The 11,996-nt window shown below is 41.0% G+C and overlaps 1 pseudogene; it reads right to left on the bottom strand.

Annotated features, from left to right (window-relative positions):
- Positions 1–448: 448 nt before the first annotated feature.
- Positions 449–1,152, bottom strand: LOC122477123 (annotated as a pseudogene).
- Positions 1,153–11,996: the final 10,844 nt, after the last annotated feature.

The raw sequence follows: 11,996 nt of genomic DNA, 5'->3' as shown, positions 1-11,996 counted from the left end.
CCTCTCTCTGCCCCTCCCCCATTCATGCTCTGTCTCTCTCTGTCCCAAAAATAAATAAACGTTGAAAAAAAAATTAAAAAAAAAAAAGAAGCTGAATTCAAGTTGGTGATAATGTTGTTTAGGTTTTCTATATTCACCTTCATCTGGGATACCTGTACTGAAGTTACCATATACATCTATGGATTTGCCTGTTCCCTCTTTCAGTTCTATTACTTTCTATCAGCTCTACTTTGAGGACCTATTGTTAGCTGCATATACATTTATGATTGTTATGTCTTCTTGGTGAACTGATTCTTTCATAATTATCTAGTTCCTTCTTTATTCCTGGTAATATTTACTGCTCTGAAGTTTACCTTGTCTGATATCAATATAGCCGCATCACAGCATTCTTTCAATTATTACTGGCATCATATATCTTTTCCACCATTTTACTTTTTCAAAAACAGGTTTATGTTTTAACAAAACAAAGTAGTCTGGTAGTTCCAAGGTGTAAAAGCAACCAGTTTTGAAGTGATTCATGATAACAGCACACACATCGATCCTTCCTCAGGGGAACAGTCTCCTCCTCCCTGATGCCCTCCTTGGTCATGATGCAGATTCTGAGTGGGACCTGCTCCACGTTCTTCGTGTTCTTAAAACCAACCTGGTTGTCAGGCAGGCACTGGTTTGTAGCATGGCACTTGCCAAGTCGTGCACAGCTCTGTTCCCTTCTTCATCCGGTCCTCCAACAATGTTGTAAGCACAGTATGGAAAGAAGCACCTGGAATAGATGATTGTAGACAGCATTGCAGCAATCACTCCCGTAGTCATGGTCTTATTCGTACATCTTTAGTCTTGCTGCAATCATCTTTGTCGGGGAGAGATGGTCTCCACGAAAACCGCCGCATCCGAGGACTGTTTGGGCTGTTAATTTGCAACACTTGGGGCTGTCTCAGGTGTGAACCGAAAACCCTTCCCTTAATCAAGTATCAGAAGCAACAACTGAAAACTCTTCTCAAGCAATTGCCAGTACGGTACCTCCACTGACAGCACAGGGCAAGAAGTGCAGCTGCAAAGGGCCCGCGTGCTTTCAGGCTCCGCCACCGGGTCTGGGCCGGGTCCCCAGCACCTCTGCTGGGCTGGGGCTATTTCACGGCGAGAGGGCTTCATCATTTTACTTGTAACCTATATATATCTTTATATTTTATATTTAAAGTGCATTTCTTTTCTTTATTATTTTTTTAATGCTTATTTATTTTTGAGGGAGAGAGAGACAGTGTGAGAGGGGGAGGGGCAGAGAGAGAGAGAGGGAGACACAGAATCCGAAGCAGGCTCCAGGCTCCGAGCTGTCAGCACAGAGCCCGACGTGGGGCCCGAACTCACAAACCACGAGATCATGACCTGAGTTGAAGTCAGACGCTTAACTGATTTTTTTTTTTTTTAATTTTAACGTTTATTTATTTTTGAGGGACAGAGAAAGACAGAGCACGAGTGGGGGAGGGGTAGAGAGAGAGGGAGACACAGAATCGGAAGCAGGCTCCAGGCTCTGAGTTGTCAGCACAGATCCCAACACGGGGCGCAAACCCATGAACCATGAGATCATGACCTGAGGCCGGAGTCAGATGTTCAACCGACTGAGCTACCCAGGCGCACCCCCCTTTAAAAAAAAAGAGAGAGAGAGAGAGAGAAATAGACTTTTTTTATCCATGTATTTGCCATCTTTGATGTTCTTCCTTCATTCTTGAAAATTCCAGGTTTTGGGGCGCCTGGGTGGCGCAGTCGGTTAAGCGTCCAACTTCAGCCAGGTCACGATCTCGCGGTCCGTGAGTTCGAGCCCCGCGTCAGGCTCTGGGCTGATGGCTCAGAGCCTGGAGCCTGTTTCCGATTCTGTGTCTCCCTCTCTCTCTGCCCCTCCCCCGTTCATGCTCTGTCTCTCTCTCTGTCCCAAAAATAAATAAACGTTGAAAATTCCAGGTTTTCCCTAATACACTTTTCCTTCATCCTAGTTTAGCATTTCTTATAGACTATGTCTGCTGTTGACAGTCTCTTAGTTTTCCTTTTTCTGAGAATGTCTTTATTTCACCTTTACTCATGAAGCATATCCACACTAGATGGAGAATATTTGGGGTTAATAGTCCTTTGTTTTCAGCACCTTAAAGATGTCCCACTGGCTTCTGGTCTCCACAGTTTCTGACAAATCCACAGATGTTTGAATCACGGGTCCCATACATGCAAACATATGATGTTTTCCTTGGCTGCTTTAAAGACTTTTAAAAATTTATCTTCGGTTTTCATTAATTTGATTATGATATGGCCAGGCATGGTTTTCTCTGAGCTGTTCTCTTTGGGTTCACTAAGCTTCTTGAAATGATAGATTTTACATTTCACAAAATGTGGGAAGTTTTCAGCTAATATTCTTTAAAATATTTTTTTCTGCACCAATCTCGTCTCTCTTTCTGGCACTCCAATGATATGAATGTTAGGCTTTTTGATATTGTCTCACAAGCCCCTGAAGCTCTGTTCATTTTGTTCAACCTTCGAATCTTCTTTGTTTTGGTGTTCCTCAGATTGGATAAGGTTTATTGACCTATTTTCTTTTCTTTCCAGCTTTATTGAGTTATAATTGGTAAGTAAGTGTGTGTATTTAAGGTGTTTCATGTGATGGTTTGATATACATATACACTGTGTACATATACATATACATATATGATATGTATATACACTGTGTACAAATGATATACACTGTGTACAAATTTCAAGTACACGACACAGTATTATTAACTATAGCCACCATGCTGTACAAAAGATCCCCAGAACTTGTTAATCTTCTGACTGAAAGTTTGTCACCTCTGATCAACCTCTCCTCATTTTCTCCACCCTTCAGTGTCTGGTAACCGCTATTCTAGTCTCTGGTTCTGAACTCCACGTTTTTTTTAGATTCCACACATAAACGAAATCATACAGTTTGTTTCTCTTATTGACCTATTTTCTAAGTTACTGGTTCTACTCTAGTCTACTGCGGAGTCCACGTGGGAAGTTTTTCATTTCAAATGTTGTACTTTTCCGTTCTAAATTTTCCATTTGATTCTTTTTTTATATACTTTTTTTAAAAGTTTATTTATTTAGTTTGAGAGAGAGAGCATACGAGAGTGCAAGTGGGAGGAGGGCAGAGAGAGAGAGAGAGAGAGAGAGATTGAGAGAGAATCCCAAGCAGGCTCTGCACTGTCAGCACTGTGCTGGGTGCCAGGCTCGAACCCACGAACCTTGAGATCATGACCTGAGCCAAAATCAAGCGTCCAATGCTTAACCGACTGAGCCACCCAGGCCCCCAATCTACTTTTTATTTCTTTGTTGAAATATCTATCTATCCATGCATTTCAAGTGTTTTTTCCTCAACTTCATGGACCATAGTTATAATTGATGTTTTAAATATTTTGTCTGATAATTCCAACATCTGGGTTTTCTCAAGGTTTGCATCTGTTGATTGTCTTTTCCCTTGAGGATTGGTCATATTTTCCAGGCTCTTAATATGTCTGCTATGCATAGTCTCTCAGATATTTTGACTATTAGGTTGTTTAGACTCACAGTCCTGAAACCTCTGGGATTTTTTGAGAATGGCGATCCTTTTGTTTTAGCAGGAAATCATCCTGTTAGGTTTAGACCAGAAATTCTGTCTTGCCTTACATGGGTGGCAGTACATATCTTACTTGAGAATGTAGAATAGCCACACAATGAATACTTTTCATCCTTAAAGAAGAACAAAACACTCATATATGCCATAATATGGATGGACATCAGAAACATTTTGTTAAGTGAAAACAGCCAGATGCAAAAGACTACATATCGTACGATACCATTTATATGAAGTGTCCAGAGAATGCAAATCTACAGAGACAAAAAGTAGATTAGTGGTTTCCAGGGGTTAGAGCTGAGAACAGAGATTAACTATAAACAGAAAGACGAGGTCTCACGGGGGTGATGGAAATGGTCCTTAATTTCCTCGAAACAAAAAAATCACTGAAGTATAAACATAAAACAGATGAACTGTATATGTAAAGGACACCTCAATAAAGTTGCTACAATATTAAATCGTATTTTATTTCTCTAGGAATTTGCTCTGCTTATTTGGTTCTGCGCCATATAGCCCTCGTTCAGGGTTAACCTGAGACTTGTGTGGGTGACCCCAATCTCAGCTCCAATTCTCCAAGCCTTAGCTGTGTTCAGTGGGGTCCACCCTACGCACACATAGCTCGGGAGTCCAGCAGAGACTTCTACAGAATTAAGGGGCCCCTTCTCCAGCTTTGTCCCCACTGTGATTCCTCCCACACTATCCAGCCCTGTGGTGTTCCTATCCTTTGTCCTTTGGGTCGGAAAGCTCATGAGCTTTCGGTCAGAGTTTTAGTTTCCAACACCAGCCTACCACGGTGTGACTGAGACCCACAGTAGGCGCAAAACAGCACAAGGGGAAAAAAATAGAAACTCACCCCCCCCATTCGGGTCACTTCTCCAAGTTTTGACTCCTCTCCTCTGCTTCTGCTAACTTTAGAGTCCTCAAATAGCGGTTTTTACATGTTTCCATATTTTTCTGTTGTCATCAGCCAGAAGGAAGGGCCGTAGTCACCTCACATAAGCTATAGCAGAACTACAACTCTGACAGGTCTGGTTTTTGACTCCTAGCTCTACTACATTCAATGAGTATGACATGGGATAAATCCCCTAATTAAATCATCTATAAACTGAAAGCCTTTCGTACTCCAAAAAGGATAGAAAACATGAGCAAGGGAAAGCTTCCCAAAGATAATTCCATTATCATTAGCTACCAGAGAGGATACACTCCCCTTGCCTAAATGTATTCCTTTGGTTTCTGAAAAGGAACACTCCTTATACTTTATTGTAATGACTCATTTAAACTGTGCATCTTCTCTACTAGAATAGAGGTTCTCTGAGGTCAGGAATGGTGTTTTCCTCATTTATGGCTATATCTCCAGAACACGTTGCACAGAGTAGGTATTCACTATTCATCTGGTCAGTAAAGATCCTTGTGGACAGTCAGGCCGCTCAGCGCCCTACATTTATAGGTCTTAACCTCCACACCTGGGCCATTTACCTCCACTTTACTTCACTAACTCACAGCCATGGAAGCCCGTCTAGACCTTGCCATTACCGGAACTGGTCTACATCAGAAATCCTTAACTCCAGTATCCTACCTTCTGACCTCCATCCCTTAGGTTCCAGCAACCCTTTACCCTTCCGGCTTCACTCCCACTATACATACTCTAGACCTCAGAGTGACTCGTTCTTTTTTCCCCAGTCTTTTTGGTAGAAGGCTTGGAGCCCCTTTGACACTATAAAACACGCTTGGAGACATGTCTCGGGTTGCTTGTCTGTTTCCTTTAGGCTCCGTCCATCAGGTGGGTACAACAACATGTCTCTGTAGCTATTTTATGCATTAGGGGTACATAAATCGAATCCATTTTAGAAAATTCATATCTTAGCCTGAAGAACTATATGTTTCGTGTGCTACACAAAGTGCCAAGCTCTGAAAAGCCATGTTAGGTTACTGGTACCTGACAGAACTCCATTTCCTCAAAAACGGGTTCCCGTGGAAGATTGTCTCTTGTACCATGTATATTCTCCATATACTCATTTATTCATCGAAATTTCTATTTTCATGAAAAGCATTCTCTTGTAACTACATAGACTTCTTCCTTTTTTAAAAAAAGCACGGTGGGAAGATGATGTTTTTGAATAAGTAATTTTCACTCAGTCGTTGGAAACAAATGTTTCTGTGAAACTAGACCAATCAATACAGTCTATCTTTTGATTCTGGGTTGGTGTTTGGGAATCAATTCCTCATAAGTCTCTTTTGGTTCTTGAATCTCATTAACCTGGGACACTGGCAGGTTTGCAAGTGATTTACATGAGTTGGGATAAATGTATGTCTTTCTACTTTCATGTGTTAATGAAGTTTTTACATGCTTTTAATTTTCTCATGTTTATTTATTTATTTCAAGGGTGGGAAGAGACAGAGAGAGAGAGGGAGAGAGAGAATCCCAAGCAGGCTCTTCACTGATAGCATGGAGCCTAAAGTGGGGCTCAATCTCACAAACCGTGAGATCGTGACCTGAGCCAAAATCAAGAGTCGGACGCTTAACTGACAGAGCCACCCAGGTGCCCACACCTCTGTGCCTGAAAATACCAATTTTTATGATGATTTTGAATCATGAATTCTAATTAATAGTAAATTCTTCTTTGGGGAGGGTGGTTCTCTGGGGTGTAGGGAATGAAGGAGAGAGAGAAGGGGGAAAGATACTTCTGCTTATTGGTAAAGCAAATGCTGGCCCTGGTTTGTTTTTTTTTTTAATATATGAAATTTATTGTCAAATTGGTTTCCATACAACGCCCAGTGCTCATCCCAAAAGGTGCCCTCCTCAATACCCATCACCCACCCTCCCCTCCCTCCCACCCCCCATCAACCCTCAGTTTGTTCTCAGTTTTTAAGAGTCTCTTATGCTTTGGCTGTCTCCCACTCTACCCTCTTTTCTTTTTTCTTTTTTTTTTTTTTCTTTCTTTTTCCTTCCCCTCCCCCTGGCCCTGTTTTATTTTAAGCCTTAGTCTATTCTTGAACTAAAACCTCTCCTGGTTCTCTTTCCCCCAATTCTTATCCAGCTAGAAACACTGAATCTTGTTTATCCTAGCTCTAGAAGGACAATTTAGTTTCTCAAGAAATAGATCACAAACGTCATCTACCCAACACAAAAGCTACCGACTTGGGCTGAAGTATGTGATCTAAAAACCATAAAATGAGGGGCGCCTGGATGTCTCAGTCGGGTGGGCGTCTGACTCTTGATATCGGCTCAGGTCATGATTGTCATGGTTGTGGGATTGAGCCCAAATGACAGGCTCTGTGCTCCCAGTGTGGAACCTGCTTGGGATTCTCTCTCTCTCCCTCTTCTTCTGCTCCCCCCCCCCCCCTGCTCGTGCAGTCTCTCTCTCTCTCTCTCTCTCTCAAAAAAATAAAAAATAAAATGAGATAAAAACCATAAAATGATAGAACTGAGAGCAGACAGATAATATAATCCAACCCCTCATATATTTTACAAATGATGAAACTGAACACCTGAGAGTTTGACTGACAAGCCCAAGGTCACACAGCTATATCATTGTTTTAAATTGTACACTGATTCCGTGACAAATATCTGTTCATTGTCAGCACAGCCAGTTGGCTGCTTTAGATCATAAGCACGAGATTGCATCCACTTGATGTTTTGCTTTCACAGCTGCAAAATTCAGTTCCATGAAATGCCATTGATTCATTTATTCGGCAAACTTTGCAACTCTGTTCTTGAGGCTAGAGACCGAGGGTAACGTAGGAAAAGGGGGTTACAAACAAACTAGGAGATGCGTTCCTCAACGCCTCTGAAGAGCTTGGAAACTAGCTGGATGGGGCGAGGGTCCTAAATCTACAGAAAATGACTTAAGAACAATGCAAAGCTATATGCCTGCAGGCGCAGAGCATCATGTAAACAGATCACATGAGTGCTGAGAAGATGAACCAGAATAATGGTGAGACCTAAGTCATAATGGGGCTAATTAGGCAGTTTCATAAAAAAAGGTGAGTTTTGTGCGAGATCAGGAAGGTAAATGAAATATCATGGCATGTAAGAGTGAAAAGCACTCTTTGTGGGATAATGGAAATAGTGTAAGCATGGGACTGAGAGGCTGAATAGTGTGTATAAGGGCAGAAAGGAAATCAGTGTGGCCACAACAAAGGGACCTATCCTAACTAGGCCATGGCACACTAAGAGTGCTGGTGGGTGGGATTAATACAGGAGTCAGTTCTTGAATGGTAGGTTGAAGGCTCTGCACGTTACCTTCTAAGCAGATCTCTATCCATTAATTCAATCAGTGGTTATTGAATACCTACTATGTACCAGGGCTTAGCTCAGGCTGGGTGCAGTGGGAAGAGCTTTAAAAATGGCCTCATTTAGGGTCGCCGGGGTGGCTCAGTCAATTAAGCATCCGACGTCAGCTCAGGTTTTGATCCCATGGTTTGTGGGTTTAAGCCGCATGTCAGGCTCTGTGCTGACAGCTCGGAGCCTGGAGCCTGCTTCTGATTCTGTGCCTCCCTCTCTCTCTTCCCCTTCCCTGCTCATTCTCTCTCTCTCTCTCTCTCTCTCTCTAAAAATAAACATTAAAAGTTTTTTAATTGTCTCATTTATCCCTCACAACAGTATTGTCAGTTTTTATAAAGTTCATTTATTTATTTTGAGACAGAGATAGAGACCACAGGCAGGGCAGGTGCAGAGAGAGAGAAAGAGAGAGAATCCTAACAGGGCTCTGCACGAGGCAGGGCTCAGTCTCACAAACTGTGAGATCATGACCTGAGCCGATATCAAGAGTCAGATGGTTAACCGACTGAGTCACCCTGGTGCCCCAACAATATTATCAGGTTTAATGTATTTCCCCACTTTGTTTATAAAGACATCGAGCCTCAGAGGAAATAAAGGACATTCCCAAAGACACACAGCTAGCAAAAAGTAGAGGCTCAGACCCAGAACTTCTGTCTCTACAGCTCTCACTTACAACACCAAAGCTATAGGCATTCTCGTCAGGATTTTGAGTGAGAGAAGAATATAAAGAAAATACAATTATTGGTAATGGATTATCCCAACAGTTATGTGAAGGATGAACACAAAAGGAAGGTTCATAATTTTGAAATGGCTCATATGGAGTACTATTAAATTAGTCACAATTAATATTCAAGTACCCACAATTACCCCAATCAATTTTTTTAAATCATATATATGAGTGTTCTGATGTGAAAAGGGAAAGATTAAAACTTAATAGCACCCGTTGCCTATTTTCGGCTGTGCTGAATAATGAGAATAATACACACGAATTTCATTCTCTTGCCTGACGTTCCAACATTCAATGAGGTTTTATTTATGTATTGCATGCATTTATTTAATTTTAATAAGACATAAAATCCCAGGCAAATACTTTTTCTCTATATATATCTAGCAAAATTATATGGCAGTCAAATGTCCCTTTGCAGCAGTTTCAGGATTAAAAAAACAAAAACAAAAACATCAAAATGAATGGTTCAATTAGTTTCTGCCTCAAATAAGAGTTATAGGCTCAGGTCAGAGAAAATTTACTCTTAATCTCATAAAGTTACTTCCACTGCCAGTAGTGAAGCATCTCGATCAGAAACATAAAAACCTAAATAGAAATCTCTGCTGACCATCACTGCCTATGGCCGCTGAACACATATATGTTGAATGCTTGCAATGAACCAAGCACGGAGCAAGGTGCTTTTGGTTAATCGGTTCGTTTCTTTCCACAAAGATACCCAAGGCATGTTAGAATTTGTTGAAGATTATAGAAAGACATATGCTAGAACCTCAAGTACTAGACCAATTCTGCTCCATTTATTTGAAATGCCATATAAATTGTTGCAAATTTTTCATGCGTTCAGATAAACTCGTTTTGGTATTTTAATAGTCGACTCCCTTTCCCTCAAAGATTGATTCACAGTAAATATAAACTTTGACCCTAGGCCTCAGCTGCCCCATTTGACAAATGAGCTATGAAGGTCTTGGAGATAAGAGTCTAACTCCCTAAGAGGGTTAGGATAACTGCTAAGGAACTGCTAAAGTCTCTTCCAGCTCCAACATTCTCGAATCTACAAAATGGCAATGGGATTGTATGATATTCTCTTCCTGTAGTCATTCTTCTGGGTAACATACAGCCATCTCTATTTACTTTTGTGCTAAAAATGCAACCTGCAACCTAGAAGAAACTCCAAAAGAAGGAAGCTCCAAGTCATCTGCTTTTAAGACAATACTCTTAGTCCCTCCCCGTCCCCCCGCCAAAAACATTGTAACATAAACTATCAACAAGGTAGAAAGAAAATGAGCATCTCTAAGATTAATGTCTGGCCTATTCGTAAAGCCAATCCAGGAAGGAAATTCCTACAGTCTTCTTGAGAAGCTAACAGAATAGTGCCAAATATTTACATTCTTGCTCAAGATTGACTAAACTTTGGCTCCTTGAAAATGTTACCTGTCTTCAATATCCTACGGTCCTTCACGCTGTGCCACATTCCTGATGGGCTCTTTATACCTATTTTTAGATGTTGATCAAGACCGTTTTTCAGTTTAAGGCTCTGGTGACCTGAGAAACTCAGCTTTTGCAATCGAGTTTAACTTGAAAAGAGTTTATAGTTTTGCATGTACTGGAGGGGATAGACCTAGTGCATTTCATTCACGTCCTCATGTAGCTTTTCAGAAATATTCTTAGCATACACGACATGACCCAGGCAGATTAAACAGTCATTTCAAATGCTACTGCAGGCCAAAACATGTTGAAGCTGCTCATTTTCCAAGGTCTGGCTGGTTTAGGGAATTGGATTAGCAAAGCAATAAGATCATTGTCCAGTTTTCAACCCTTTTCAGCTAAAACTGAATCTGAGCCTTTGTTACTTTTTCAAAAATCTCTGACACGAATCGACATATTTGGTAAATTCAAATATAATTTTGCATAAACGTAAAATGTAATGTCAATCTGTAGATTCTGCATATAAAATAAATATATGCATATTCAATTATCTGTGTGCAAATTACATATACACCTATGCTTATAAATATACACAGTTATAGCACAGGGTTCTCAGATTACTGTTTTGTTGTTTTTTTTTTAATATAGTTTGGTTTTTCCACAATGTTCGTAACACCTCGGGGTTTGATATTTCTTCTCCCTCTTTTTTCCCACTCTCAAACGTTATAGGAGATACTACTCATAATAGCAGTGATTTCTAGAACAAATTTGATAGTATTGGAATATCCATTTGCATAGAACCATTATTCTATAAAATAAGAGCTTGAAGGAAGGGCAGAAACAGTATCCACCAGTCATTGGCCCGTATCTAGCCTATGTTTTAATTGTTGCAATGTTTAAAAAAAAAAAAGAGAGATAACACGTTTTATAAAAATCCAGATTTCTGGGGTGCTTGGCTGGCTCAGTCAGTAGAGCATGCATGATCTTGGGGTTCTGAGCTTGAGCCCCACGTTGGGTGTAGAGATTACTTAAAAATAAAATCTTGGGGAACTGGGGTGGCTCAGTTGGTTAAGCATCCGACTCTTTGTTTTGGCTCAGGTCATGTTCTGGCGGTTCATGAGTTCGAGCCCCACGTCAGGCTCTGGGCTGTCAGCCCAGAGCCTGCTTGGAATTCTCCCTCTCCCTCTCTCTCTGCCCCTGTCCTGCTCTCTCTTTCTCAAAATAAATAAGTAAACATCTAAAAAGCAAATAAACAAAATCTTTAAAAAGGATGAAAAATAACAACATAAAACTCCAGATTCTTGACTTCTCTTGAAACATCAAAACATCTGGCAACACAAGGCATACATTCCAACATGATCACAAGCAACAGGAACCAAATAGCTGCTGCTCCTTTCGGATAGGGCCGTGCTCTTCAGTATATCACAGCCAAATGGGCATCTCAAGCATGTGCTACATGCTTGACTCTGTACTCATTTGAAGTCGCAACTACTGATTGGTCCAACCTTCCTACCTCGTAGAGATGGACCAACTTGGAAGTTAAGTAACTATCTATCCTAAAGTCATCCAAGGGGAGAACACTGTGAGTAGATAAAGTCTTTGCCCTCAACGACCTCATAATCTGCTCCAAGGGAATACTTGAATTCACTATAAAGCATAGAATATGATCAGCGCCATAATAGAAAAATACACAAAATGCAGAGAAACGTGCAAGAGATGACCTCTTGCTGAGCACGTCAAAAAAGGCTCCATGGAGGGAAGTATCTTTCCACAGAGTAGAATATCTCATCAGAAGCCAGATTTGTCAAGTTTCTCAGCACAAACTCCAGCTCTAACAGGTAAGGCTTTGTGACCGGTGCTGTTACTTAACTTCTCAGAGCCTCACTTTCCGCATCTGTAAAATGGACGTCATGATAGAAGGTACTGGACAGGATTGTTGTGAGAATTAAATGGCA

This window comes from Prionailurus bengalensis, chromosome X (genome assembly GCF_016509475.1).
Source record: "Prionailurus bengalensis isolate Pbe53 chromosome X, Fcat_Pben_1.1_paternal_pri, whole genome shotgun sequence".
In the NCBI taxonomy this organism is placed as follows: Eukaryota; Metazoa; Chordata; class Mammalia; order Carnivora; family Felidae; genus Prionailurus; species Prionailurus bengalensis.
This window is presented reverse-complemented; position numbering and strand designations above follow the sequence as displayed.